The 14,776-nt window shown below is 39.7% G+C and overlaps 1 protein-coding gene and 1 non-coding gene across 6 annotated transcripts in view; one reads left to right on the top strand and one right to left on the bottom strand.

Moving 5' to 3' along the window:
• The window catches only part of EFCAB11 (EF-hand calcium binding domain 11), a 190,089-nt gene that overhangs the window by 23,051 nt on the left and 152,262 nt on the right, over nt 1-14,776 (top strand). The gene's annotated exons all lie outside the window — the stretch shown is intronic.
• Nucleotides 2,816-2,947, bottom strand: LOC111759873 (small nucleolar RNA SNORA31). Its single transcript, XR_002793730.1, has one exon. It is a non-coding gene; the product is annotated as a small nucleolar RNA SNORA31 (small nucleolar RNA).

Consider the following 14,776-nt stretch of genomic DNA (forward strand, 5'->3'; position numbering starts at 1 on the left):
GAGAGTGGGGATATCCAGCAGGTGCCACCAATTAGGATAAAAGCAGTTTAATGAATCTCAGTCCTGCCCAGAAGAAATTATCAAACAGGTTATATGAAATAAGGATTTGCATTCACTGTCATTATCAGTGGCATCATATATAGGAAATTCATTTGCTGCTTCATTCACAAGCAAGCTCTCCAGGAAGCATGCAGACTGCTATAGGACAACATTAACTTGGCTGATTTTATAAAAGGAAGTCCTTTAAGAAATAATAGCACCTTTGTATGTATCTTATGAGATGAATAATAAATATCAATATATTTGTACCATAAGAAGTGGTTTTTTTTTTTGGCAAATGAAGTAAGAACTGTTGCTCATTTTCCTTTTACAAAATGACAGGCACCCAAATTTGCCAGCCTTTTCTGTGGTAATTGGTTTTGGTAGATGTTAACTGGTAGAGATTTTTAAAAAATAAATACACTTCAATTCGGCTTTCAAGGTAAAAGTGATGTTTTTAACAATATATGAGAAACAATGTATGAGAAAGAAATTGCTTCCCAAAAGAAACCTCTGCAATGGATAGAGTATTTTGGGAAATGGACGTTTGGAAATGTGGGCCTTTTTTGCTTTTTGTTTTTGTTTTTTGAGGTCCTAGGTCCTGGGACTGAACCGGGGACCTCCTATGTGGGAAGCCTGTGCTCCACCACAGAGCTGCACTGGCTCCCCAGTAATTCTGTTTTAAGAAATGATAGATGTTACCAATTGAAATCCTTTCTATCTGCCTTTCAGTAAGTTGAAAAATGGAATGTCCAACTTATAAAGGAATCTTACAAAGTTTCTGTGGTTTTGGAATGCAGTTTTAAAAAATATAAAAATTCAAAAGCTTTAATAAGTTTTCAAGAGCAGCTAATTGACATTGGGAAAGATGGACATTTATAAAGTAATAATAAAAACAAAACACCCAACCTTTACATTATCTGAGAATGGAATAAAAACATAGGGATTCAGTTCCACAAGGTCCTTTCCCCTCCTTGATCTAGATATCTTCATGAGTATTCTCTGATAGCCATTAAAACTAAGTTTTAAAATAAAAAACTGTAAATTGCTCAGTCGCAAAGGATTAAACCAAGATGTTCAGAAATAAAGCATATTAAATCATATTGTTCTTGTTAAATATTAATTTCTAGTGACAGCAAAAAGTTTTTTGCCATTAATAAATAAAGTAGGTATATCTACACCTAATTTAAAAATAGTTGCATCTTTGGTTTAGAAATTTTATTTTGGCTTATAGTGTATGTTATATATTAGCATAGTATCACATGTACATGTAACCTACAAATAAATGTATTTTATTATGGAGTATACGCCCACAATTCTTGTACTTATTATGGTTGCAGTGGTTTGGAGACCACTGTAGTTTCAGTATATAGCCAAATAGGGCTCTTTAGTGATTGAACATGCCCTTTTAAACTCTACTTTTAGTATTATTTATAGCACCACAATCCCGAAACCAAAATAAATGATGACAAAGAAAGTATTTCATGAGGTTGTGAAACCAGAAAAGGAAAGAAAAACATTTCCTCTAAGTGTAGAAAAGTAGAGGTGTGAGTATAAATTGTAGGCCAAAGAAACAGAGGTCTAATTTCTTCACATCTCTCTGAGTGGTGCCCACAATTTTCATGAATAAGGGGGAAAAACCAGCTGCTGAGGCTGTTAGTGATACAAAATTATGTAATGTTTCTAAGGTTTGACATTTACTTCTTGAGAAGCTTGAGTAGCATTTGGCTCTATTGACTACCATGAGGGGAGCTGAGTTCTATTCCACAGTTACCCAAAAGGAGACTGATACCCAAAGACTACTGGGAGAATGCAAATGATGAAAGAGGGAGAATTATAATCAGACCAGAGTCTCACCCATGGTTTGAAAGAATGAAGATGCTTTCCAAAGACCAGAGTAGACCTTTTCGGGGGCACTTTCCTAAATTATACTTTCATTTTACAAGTCACCCAAACAGCAACAGTAATAGAACAAAACAAACCAGCAAAAATACCAAATAAACTAAACATCAACAAAGAAACAGACTTGGGGCATAAGGCATCAAGGAATCGTTTCACTTTGTTTTATAACTTGGAAACACTGCAGGTGTTAAAGCCACTGCAGGTATATCCTTCATTCAGTCTGAGGGCCTTTCAAGAGCTGGACAAGGTACTTTTATAAGATTTGTGAAGTGTTGCCTCACTGCCCTAACGATGTTGACTTAAGTGACTTTATCATAAATGAAAGCAATGCGTGTTTTAAAAAATATATATCATCAAGGTTCATAACATTTATGTTCTGTTCTGTGATCATAATCTCATTTGGTCTAGTCTTATTTTGACGGTTAAATGGATACAGAGCCCATCTCCAGGCCTCGTGCCACAGGTTCTGCTTAGGCAAAGTTTATAATCTAGTCGGGATCCTAAGAACTGTATCCTCTGCTGCCTTTCACATTCAGCAATGACTGTCTGGACCCTTGTACGTGAATGAAAGCGTATAATGGATTGAATGTTAACATTTTTAAGTCACATTCTTCATTGAGAAACACTGGTTATGGATGTATTGGAAACCTTTTAAAAGGTTTTGGTAATTTCAATTTCAATTCTATGCTTTGCTCACCTTTTTGTGTATTTTGAGCAATGGCTATTCTCCTTTGTGCTGCAGCCATTGTGGCTTTTCTTTCTGTGATGGTTTTATTTTCTCATACACTCTCTTACACTTCTTTCTTAAGCCATCTGCTGATGTTTCCTCTCCTTTTGTTATTTTACTGTATCTTTTATTATTGTTATTATGATTTCCTGTATCCCCCCATTCAATCTTGGCTGCCAGAACCAGACAGACAGAAAGCGCAAGGACTTCTTTTTCTTGCATCTACATTGGAAACCTTAGCAGCAGACATTAAGTGCTCCAGGGCTGTCAGAGATACATATTTTACTGTATCTTAAGCCTTTTGTTTCTGCTCTTGACTCTTGTTTTATATGTTTGTTTTATTAGGGAAGACCATTTTTTTTAAGTTTTCTTGTTAATGGGTGATTATTTTGGTGAGTTCTAACTATGACTTTTTCTGTATAAATTAATGAAAGCAAATTTTCTACTGAGGGGAGGGTTATGAGAAACAAATTACTTAAACCAAGGGAGATATAGCATATAAAATACACACATATATACACACACACACAACAAAACAAACAAAAATTGGTACTAATTTATGCCATCTCTAAAGATATCATAAAATGTTTATTTGGAATCTAACATTTGAGAGTGCTTTTGGTGTTTAAACTTAAAACTTTAATTTCTGCTTTGAGTTGATAGCTGAAATTTGTGTACTAAAATACCGGAAACTTTTTCAAAGGTAATGTTTCATTATTACTCAGACATTTTTAGGAAATTCTTGTCTTGAGGCTCTTTTGTTTTTCTACACACTACAAATGGCAGAAGTTCAAGAAACATAAGAGCTGATTAGTACTATGTTTATACTATGGAATTAATATTAGATAATAAGCTGTTTCTAGCACTCGAAGGTTAAAACAGGATATATCTTTCCTCTTTAACACTAGTAGAACATTTAAAATTTTGTAGTGCTTTCTTTCTTGCTTGCTTGCTTGCTTTCCTTTCTTTCTACTGTTCATACCTCTTCAGCGACTCTTAACAGGTGAAGTTAAAACCCTTGACCATCACTTGCAAACACCTGGTCCCCAGGGACTCTTCTCTTACCGAACTCATCTTTCACTTGTTCCCAACTCCTGCATTTCCTTTGGCATAATACTTGTTCCTTTGACTATGCCATGTGCATTTATATTTTATTCTTCTTTTCTCTTGCCTGGCAATGCCTTTCCTACTGCCTTCCTACCCAAATTAGAGCTATTTTTTAATGTTCTGCTCAATAAAGCCTTTTGTTTCCTTTATATTACACAGTCTTCTCCCCTTTCTCTAAAATTTTTTAAAAATCTTACTTTGAAATAATTTCACAATTACAGAGCAGTTGCAAAAATAACACAAAATCAATTCAGAGAACTCCAATATACCCCCCACCCAGATACCTAGATCCACCAACTTTTAACACTTAACCACATTTGATGTATTGGTCTATCTCTTTATCCGTCTATCTATAGCTATCTATTTTCTAAACATTTGAGAGTAGATTTTATACATCATGCTCCTTTATCCTTTAGCAATAATATTTCCATGTATATTTCCTAAGTCCTTTCTCTAAATTTTGATAGTATTTATTGTGTTTTTTAAAATCACTGACTTGGTAAACAACAATACAGTTATTATGATATCTGTACAAAAGCTACAAGCTCCTTGACTTTATGAACTTAACTATAACCTCCACTGTCCTGGCATGTTGTCTTATGCATTGTAATTATTTAATAAATAATTGTCCATTGTACCTCCTCATAACCAGTCATGGTAAAATTCTCACTATTATTTTCTTCTTGCTTTAATTTAGTGCTTAAAAACTGGGAAAGAATACTTTAAAATGTAACCAGAACGTCTATATTCACATGTGGCTTTGCTTTACGTTTTCTCTTTCCGCATGTGATTTCGTGAATTAATCTCTGAAGACTTCTGTCTACACTTTCAGTTCACGATCCAGCCTCAGTTGTCAACAGGGAGCTGGCTTAGTGTTCTTTCTTGACTTTGTCTGCCATCAGCATCCTGTGGTATTTCTAGCTGGCGTTTTTCTCTGCGTGGGAATGTTTATTTCTCCATGCCTAGGAGCCTTCTCCATCTCATTGTAAGCAAATCTCATGCTCATTCCCACCACCTGTCAGTTGGCAAAAAGCTCTGGAAAGCTGCTTCTGCTTCCCAGCCATGAAATGAAAATGTGGACGTGCAGGCAGCTCACTCCTGGCCCCAATGTCAAGGCTCTGAGTGCATACACAGGCGGATTGCCAGATACTAAAGTAACGAGGAAATATCGAGGCTCCAGCATACTCTCCAGTCACGACTGGAGACAGCTGAGGGTATAGACTATTTTGGGTATAAGCATCGCTTTCTTCCTATAATATGGGGAAGGTCAAAGTACACAGAACATCTCCCTTGCCTTTTTGGGTACTTAAAATTGGTTGCAAGTAAGTGTGTCGTGACTTGTTGAAAAATATTTTTTCATTGCCAGAGTGTCAATGGGAGTAGGGGCTTAGGAATGTAATTTTCAAAGGAAGGGATGGATACTTCCTTGAGCCGAAAAAATTACATATACCTCGTATCACAGCTGTACTAGAGGAAAGGGTTGTCATGAGCTTGGGTAAAACAAAATAATCTTTTTCTGTTACCCTGAATGGAAGACAGCCTTAAAGATCCAAGCAGCTTAAAGGAAAGTAAAATAGCATTTTTTCCCCAAATCATCTGCATCCCTTTTGAGATGTTATTCCTCACTGTGTTCTTTAGCTTCTTGTAATTCCTTCCTGCCAGCAGTAGACTTGTTGCATATCATTTTCTTAGACAATCTCCAACAAAAGTTTCTCTGTCATTATTTTGTGAATCAGACTGAGTCTCTTACCAATGAAATCATGTGCGCTCCATGAGATCAGTTATTATAGTGAATACCTACTTTGATGACTGTGATTATTGATATCTAAGTATAGTTATGCTTCCTTGTATAGAAAATACTGAAATTCATGCCTCATTCTTCAGAGGCATACATAGATAGCAGTTACTAGTTATACCTAGTATGTAATGATGTACTATGAGTGTAATGACCAAAGATATTTACTCTTTGAGGTTCCCATTTTTGTTTCATGAATTTTCATATCTCTGCAATGGTGAAATCGTTTTTATTTCAAATTAAAACTTGTTAGAGATTCCCTTTTCTGATTATCCTCTTGTACATGATGATTGAATATGTGTAAGCTTTCAAGCTGACCTCAGAATGTCCTCCCACTAGGGACTTTCAGACATTATATGGAATAAAACTGTTCGTTAAAAATCCAGCTATAGAAATGATAATATCTAGTCTTTTAAAGAAAATGTCAGTTTTTCAGAAGGCTCTTGATTGATTTTGCCCCATGAACAAAAATTATATCCTTGACTTTGAAATTTTACAGTCATTTTTACAAGTATAACTTTTTGAAATAGCAATACAGGAACTGCAGCTCAGGAACTAGATCAGGAAACAAGTAGAGCAGCATGACTTTGTTACATTCAAATATAACATGTTATTTTGTTTTTTTCAGTTAAAGTACCTTAACTTAGTTCATGTTATTGAGGACATATTATTTGATTGGAAGGACTATTTAATCTTTTTCATATTTACGATGGCCTGGTTTTGTAGTCCTCTCTTATACTAAACCCATGCGCAAGCGGGTTTTCCTCATCCTTCAGGCCCAGCTCAGATGCCACCTCCACTGTTAAGGTTTCTCTTATCTTGAAACCTGGCCCCACCTGCCACCCTGCCCATCCACCTTCCAACTTCCCAAATGGAAAATTTCTTCACCTTCGGCTTGAAACTGTCTAACTTTCTTCTTTCTGTTTGTACATAGTTATTTGTTAACATACATTATTTCCAGTATTAGAATGTGAGCTTAATGCAAGCAGGCACAGCAGGGTGTTCATCATCTCACATCCCTCAGAACACAGCAGTTCTGTACATGTTGAATGCGTTTCATGTCAATGCTGGCTTATGTCAAGAACAGGCTTTCGGATTACGGACTTGCTGTTTCACTCTCCGTGTGCCACATTGGTGCCATGTTAAGGTAGTGAAGGCTGTGGAGCCCAGGGCTTACCATCAGGCTGCTTGAGTTCTAGTCCCAGCTTTTCCACTTACCATTCTCTCCACAAATCACTGAACCTCTCTTGACTGCGCTCTCCTCTTCTCAGAAACAAGGGTGTTGCATTATACGATCTGGCAGACTCCATCTAGCTCTAAAATTCACTGGTGGGGTTATCCATCATGGAGAGTGGCAGGGCAGTCTCCTTTATTTTCTCTGTGTATCACAGATATTATTCAGAATCCACCACAGCATGAATACAGATGTGGTCTGTCAGTGTGACAAAGACTGTTCTCAAGAGGAAATTACGGGGTTTGACAGCTATCCAACCCCGGGTTTAGTTTTTGAGATGTCACTATAACAAGCATTATGGCTAACATATCCAATTCCTCATCTACATATATGGTTGAGGGTGCTTTTCTTGCTATAATAGCACAAGGGTTCTTTTTCTTTTAATCCAGCTGTCACGTAAGAAACTGCTGCCATGGTTTCTTTCTTAGGACCAAATGTTGCTAACCCTTTCAGTCATCCTTGAAGTTATTAATAGCTGCACATCATGAATGTATTCATGCCATTTTCCTTTATAGAAAAAAGAATCAATTTCTTACGTCTTTCCTTTGTAGTAGAAAGCCAATCTCTGGGTGAAAATCTTGATAATAATTTAGATCATATATTTCAAACCTGAATTCTTTGTAAGATCAGAGAAATACTTATTTAATAAAATTTATATTTTGATATTTGAGATATTTGAATTGTTTTAAAGTATCATGAAAAAATAGGTTCAGAATTAAGAGTTACAGTGGGAAGTGAATGTGACTCAAGCGATTAAGCTCCTGTCTACCATATAGGAGGCCCAGGGTTCAATTCCTGGGGCCTCCTGGTGAAGGCAAGCTGGTTAGCACGGCAAGCTGGCCCACATGGAGTGCTGGCCCAGGCGGAATGCTGGCCCACATGGAGTGCTGACCAGTGCAGGATTGCTGGCCAGCGCAAGTAGCTGGCACAGCAAGAAGACGCAACAAAAAGAGACATAGATGAGAGACAGTAAGAGACACAGCAGACCAAGTTGTTGAGGTGGTGCAAGAGATTGAACACCTCTCTCCCACTCTGGACAGTCTCAGGATTGGTTTCTGGTGCTGCCTAAAGAGAAGACAAGCAGACACAGAAGAATGCACAGCGAATGGACACAGAGAGCAGACAGTGAGTGTAAAACAACGAGAGGGGGAGAGGAATAAATAAATCTTTAAAAAAAAAAGAATAAGAGTTATAGTTAAAAGTTTGGGTTGTCCTCCCCATATATAACCTAAGATTGAGACCAATGATTTCTAGTACTGCCATGACATATGAGTTTGCTAGAACACAGGAAGTATTGTGTCTAGCCATCATCTTTTTCAACCCAACCATTCTTCTCCATCAGTCTACCTCAAATAGAAACATCTTTGTCCTTCAAAGAGTGCTCCAAGGACCAGTAGCATCAGCATCGGGTGCTTGTTAGAAATACATATCTGAAACCACAATTCAAACATACTAAGTCAGAATATTTTTATTTTAACATGATCTGTGGGTGACTTATATGCACATTAAAGTTTGAGAAGCACTGGTCTAGCTTTCCAGTTAAAATTTAGGTAATAAGAGCAAATTACCAGTATTTTTGAATGTTACTTCCGTTCCAATAGCATTTTATCCCCTACTAGATGAGATCTGGATCCCTTTGCTAACATACAGGACCCCTGCATATGATACCTGGTGTGGCTCTTTAGCATGTCTCCCAGCATTTCCCAAATCAAACATTCTATTCCACCATCTTGGTCTCTTTGCTACCTACTGGGGCTACTTCATTTCTCTCCCAGCATTTTTGCTTGTGCCAGGTTCACTGCCCTCTCTTCTCCTCTCTTTCCCCCATCCACATACCTAAATATGGTATCCATTCCTTAGAGCTGAGCTGTCTCTCTTCTATGTAGCTTTCCCCAATCACTCCAGCCCTGAAAAAGAAAAATCTTCCTTCTGCCTTAGAATTCATGTACCCCTTGGCACTTTAATGTACCCAGAAATAGTGGTAATACTAATTACGTCAACACTGGCAACTAACATTTACTGTGTTACTCGCATTTAATCTTCCCAGAAACCTCATGGGTTAGGCTCTATCTGTCTTTATTTTATGTGGAAATAGAAAGCTTGGAATCAGGTTGACTCCTGAGCTTGTGTTCTTCATCAGTTTTGTTCCTTTCTCACTTCTTTTTTACAGTATAAACATCCTGAGGGTGGAAACCATGCTGTTGTATCCCTACTATGCTTAACTTAAATACCGGAAGCAAGGCATTTTCACTCTGCACAGAAATGTTCTTGATAAACTAGTTGTTTACCTTCTTCCTGCACAGATGAATTGGTTTGGTTTGGATTGTTATACTGCGGTCTAGTTTAATTATTTGCTATATAAATAAAAGCCATTGTTTACGAAATGTGCAGAAAAAAGCTGATGTAGCATTTTGTCACACAAATCTTTGGCAGGAACCCATGTGTTATATAATACATTTTGCCTATAGAATTGTATCAAAATATCAAAACATTGTTTTGACATTAAATCATAAAAGTAAAAAGGTATTTAAAATTGACTAATGGGTTTTCTCATAACTTTAACTGGGGTGGGGATGCTAAACTAAATTTATGATTTTCTTTTTATAAGGCAGGATTATATTTTGATTCACCTAGAAGACCCTTTTAATAAGCTACTATGAGTTCCACATTGTGTGTTATAAATTCCAGCTTGCCCTCACTCCATGTTCTTCTTCCCAACTTGGTTGTAGCCTGCTTCTAGAGAAAAATCAGGGAAATGTAGTAATTAAATCCACTACAGACTTAGTGTGGCCCCTCTTACTTCCTGTTCTTTTCCTTGCCTGTGATTTGTGAACTGACTGATGAATCAGCTGGTGGATTCAGTCTTGCTCCAGTTCCTAAACCAGCCCTCGGAGGGGCAGGACAGGTGCTAATACTAATAACCTTTACCTTTCCTGCCCTCCTCTCCTGCTTATTGTTCACCTCTATTCCCCTCCCACCCTTAGAGCTTACAATTTTCCAACCTCAGAATTGGGTACTGGTGGCTAACCATGGCTACTGGTTATCATCCTTCCTTCTTGCCTAGCCAGATCCTCCATTTCCCTCACCTCCATTCTCCTTAGCTGCCAGTGAATGGCTTGTCTTCACTTACAACCCAGGCCACAAAACTAATCCTCTGCCCAAGGCCCCTACTGTTGTATTTGGCGAGCCTTGTGCTCCATCCTGTACTGCAGGGCCTGAGCTGCTCTTTGCCCAACAGGAGCTATGGCCTTACTTACCATATGCCTTCCTGCAGTGCATCTACAACCTCCTCCAAACATGCCCACACAAAACATCTCTCTCTCTCCCTCCCTCCCTCCTCCTCTTCCTCCTCCTCTTTCTGTCCTCAGATTTTATGCTGCGAGAACTCTGAACTATGCCATCCACCTTCCTGCCTTGTGCTGTCAGGGCCCCTGCAGCCTGCATTCATCCTCGGGCTGCCTATCCAAGAACAAGACCACATAGTTCAGACAGAAACTGTCATGCCTGCTTGACCACCCAAATCCATCTTCTATGCTCAGTTCCCCAGTCCCATTCCCATTTAATTCCAGAATGCTTTTCTTTTCCTGCCAAGCTCTAGCATATCTTTAACTCAAGTCATGTAAGACCCTTACTGCTGTGCAGGAGAATTTTAACTCATCTTTCTTCAATTCCTTATTACAAGAATGGCAAATAGTTGGCATGCATGCCAGCACTGTCCCCTCCTGTACTGTGGCCTGCACTCCTTTCTGCTGAGCCCAGAGTTGGCCCCATAATTCATCTCAGGATAACAAACATCCCAAGCCAATTCATTGAAGTTATCACATGAGACAAACTCTTTTTGCTCTTTCTCTAAGGATTTGTTCTCTGTAAGAGTTGCACCAGACCTTTCCCAGAGCTGTGCATTGCAGGTGCCATTGCCTTCTAGCTTGTCATGAGGGTCCTGGCCTCTGCCTGAGTTACCTTACCTTTATCTTTACGTCTCTGAAGCTCTCTATTTTCCTTCAGTTCTATTTCTAAAGAAAAGTGTCTCTTCTTCTTTTTTTCCCCCTAATTCCTCTGCTTTGTTCCTTACCCCATTCCCTCCCCTTTTTCTTACCTAAGACCTTTCTTCATGAGTCATTCCTCTCCTGTTTTTCACTTCCATCCCTGTCTGCAGAGCTGCTCAAATAACCCCAGACTAGAAAGCTGCTGTGCCGACCTCAGTGCCTCAGGCTATCCCTTGTCCTCTTTCTCTGGTTTTATTTTTGTCAGCTTTTCACAGTATTCAGTGCTCTTGCCTGGGGACCCAGTCTTTGCTGCTCACAGGTCCCCCAGTTCTTATGAGACCACATTGTTCTACTGTCTGGTGACAAAATTTACCATTCACTAAGCAGCCTATATATTACCTTACTGATCCTATACCCTGTTATTCATGCCCATTTTACAGATAAAGCTGAAACTCATTTATTGCTAAATTCAAACCAGTTGGACTTAATTAATTTATTTTATCTTTTGGTAAAAGAAAAAAGTCAGAGGAAAATGAAAAATGATCAAAGATTTTTCTATTTGATAATAATCCTGTGACTGGTACTTACGAAAGGCCAAGTGTTTTCTTCACAACTTAAATTTTCATTCTTTAATTTGGAATTCCACTGCCTAATAATGGTAGAGTAGACTGAACTGATAGTTAAAATAAAATGTCTAAACACACTTAGCTTTAAGTAACATTCAAGAATCACATTAAAGTCAGGGACTTAGGTGACAAAGCAGTTTGAGAGAGAGGATGTAGATGAACCTCTCAGAATAGACATAAAGAGTGAGAGTATTTGTGTCCCAAATGAACTTATCAAAATGTCCCCACTAATAAGGAAGCTTTCATAAGTCGGTAGACTAGAAGAGCCACCCTGTGGATGCAGGTCATGCCCCTTCCCTAGTCAAACCAGTGCTTGCTTATTGGGGTTATGAACAAAATGATCATGTAGGCTGAATTAGATACCAGAAATCTGTTGACTTTTATAAAGGGTATTTATTTGGGGTAGAAGCTTTCAGTTACCAGGCCATAAAGCATAAGGGACTTCCCTCACCAAAGTCTATTGCCTTGTGTTGGAGTAAGATGGCTGCTGGCATCTGCCAGGGTTCAGGCTTCCTGGGTGCCTCTCTTCCTGGGGCTTGCCTCTCTCTGGGCTCAGCTGCTCTGCTTTCTCCACAAGGCCGGCTGTGGACTATCAGGTGAATGACTTGTCTCTCTTCCTGGGGTCTCTGCCGTGTCTAATCGAACCTTCTCTCTGCTCCTCTGTGTGCATACTTCCCAGGCTCCAGCATTAAAACTTCAACCTCCCTTCTCTGCGGTGCAGTTTCTCTGTGAGTCCTGCCCACCAAGGGGTCAGGAATGCAGTGTCCTACTGATGTGGCCCAATGAAAGCCTTAATCATTATTTAATCAAGTAAAACCTCTGGATCTAAAACACTCTAATATGCCCAGAGGAAAAGGCCAGTATACAAACATAATCCAGTATTTCTTTTTGGAATTCACCAATAATACCAAACTGCTACAGAGGCAAGACTCAGGTTTTGATGGGGTCAATAAGAAATTTCCCTTCTGCAAGGCTTCTGCAAGAAGAAGTCATTCAAATGGACTCTTAACATGGAGGGGACAGTAGTGTGGTAGTGATTCAATCTCACTGGGGAGAGGGTTAAACTGAATTTATATTTGCTTTTGCTTTCCCCACCAGCCATGCTTTACCACTGCCCTGCATGAACTTACTGAATACCATATTCACCATCACAGTATCTTATGCATCATGACATCTGACCAAGGAACTAACTTTATAGTGAAAGAGATGAACTGGATAAGTCACTAGGCTGTTGTGCACCCCAACAGCCAGAAGCAGCTGGCTTTACAAAACAGTGGGATGGTTCGTGGCACACACTGTAACTGAGCCAGTTGGAAGTTACAACTTGAGTTATTCCATTTATACTTGGAACTGGCAATTCTAGAGGTGCCCATATCCTTCTCAAGAATTTCTTTTCTGTTTCAGACAGCCAAAGTTAGTTTCTATTGCTTGCCACTAAAAACTCCAAGTGATATAAAATTATCTCTCACTGTGCCATCCATTGTAAGTTTTTAAAATAAGCTTCCTCCCACTAGTAGATGGTAAACTCTGAAGGCTGTCACCATTTCTGTTATCTGTGTATTCCCTATAGTACATAGCCTTGCTCTATACCTTATATAGCATATGATGCAGGTTGCAAACTTGTAGACACTTGGTTATATTTGGTCTGCATCTATTTGATTAGTCTGAAGTGTTTTTAAAAAATTGACATAGTTGCTCACATTTAAAAATGGAGAGATTTCATATGAAATCCACATTTCTCTAACTTCTCTTCAAAAATTTGAAAAAGGAATGGTCCTTTTAGGCTTGCATTCTGTTTGGGCACTCCAGTTTGCCCAAGGCTTCACCCCACCCACTTTAGTTACTGTTATTGCCTACCTGGTCCCTGTAAACATAGACATTTGTGACCCTGGTACTCAACCAAATTATACTTTAACTTGACAATTAGCACTTGTAGTTCTTCATTTTCATTTCAAATGTGTTCTCTTTTTTCCAATTGCATTGTAAACTATTAGGCAGTCAGAATCCTGTTAACTATTTTCATTGTCCCTTTTTTTTTCCAAAGATTTATTTTTATTTATTTATCTCCCCTTCCCCTCCCCCCTCCACCCCAGTTCTCTGTGTCCATGCACCGTGTGTTCTTCTGCGTCTGCTTCTATTCTTATTTGTGTCTCTTCTTGTTGCGTCATCTTGCTGTGTCAGCTCTCCGTGTGTGTGGCCGCCACTCCTGGGCAGGCTGAACTCTCTTTTGCGCTGGGTGGCTCTCCTTACAGGGCGCACTCTGCACTCCTTGCACGCATCAGCACTGCACGTGGGCCAGCTCCACATGGTTCAAGGAGTCCCTGGGTTTGAATGGTGGACCTCCCATGTGGTAGGTGGACGCTCTATCTATTGAGCCAAGTCCGCTTCCCATCGTTGTCACTTTTTTTGATGTTACATATTTCAATAAATATAATTTATATTTTTAAAAAATCACATTAAAGAACATATTTAGGGAAGTGGATGTGGCTCAACGGATAAAGCATCCAGCTACCATATAGGAGGTCCAGGGTTCAAACCCAGGGCCTCCTGACCTGTGTGGTGAGCTAGCCCACATGCAGTGCTGATGGGCGCAAGGAGTGCCATGCCACACAGGGGTGTCCCCCGCTTAGGGGAGCCTCACGGGCAAGGAGTGCGCCCTGCAAGGAGAGCCACCCTGCGCAAAAAAAAAAAAAAAAGTAAAAAGTGCAGCCTGCCCAGGAGTGGTGCTGCACACATGGAGAGCTGACACAGCAAGATGACGCAACAAAAAGAGACACAGATTGCTAGTGCTGCTGACAAGAATGCAAGTGGACACAGAAGAACACACAGTGCACGGACACAGAGAGCAGACAATGGGGGGCGGGGGAGCAGGTAAGGGGAGAGAAATGAATAAAAAAATAAGTTTTTTTAAAAAAGTGGGGGAAAGCGGACTTGGCTCAGTGGATAGGGCGTCCGTCTACCACATGGGAGGTCTGCAGTTCAAACCCTGGGCCTCCTTGACCCGTGTGGAGCTGTCCCACGCGCAGTGCTGATGGGCGCAAGGAGTGCCATGCCACGTAGGGGTGCCCCCCGTGTAAAGAAGCCCCACACGCAAGGAGTGCACCCCTTAAGGAGGGCCGCCCAGTGCAAAAGAAAGTGCAGCCTGCCCAGGAATGGCGGGGCACACACGGAGAGCTGACGTAGCAAGATGACGCAACAAAAAAAGAAACAGATTCCCATGCCACTGACAACAGCAGTGAACAAAAAGAACTAGCAGCAAATGGACCCAGAGAACAGACAACTGGGACCAGTGGGCGGCGGGGAGGGAAGAGAAATAAATAAATCTTTAAAAAAAAAGAATATATTTCGACACAAAAGAAT

This window comes from Dasypus novemcinctus, chromosome 3, assembly GCF_030445035.2.
Source record: "Dasypus novemcinctus isolate mDasNov1 chromosome 3, mDasNov1.1.hap2, whole genome shotgun sequence".
Lineage (NCBI taxonomy): Eukaryota > Metazoa > Chordata > Mammalia > Cingulata > Dasypodidae > Dasypus > Dasypus novemcinctus.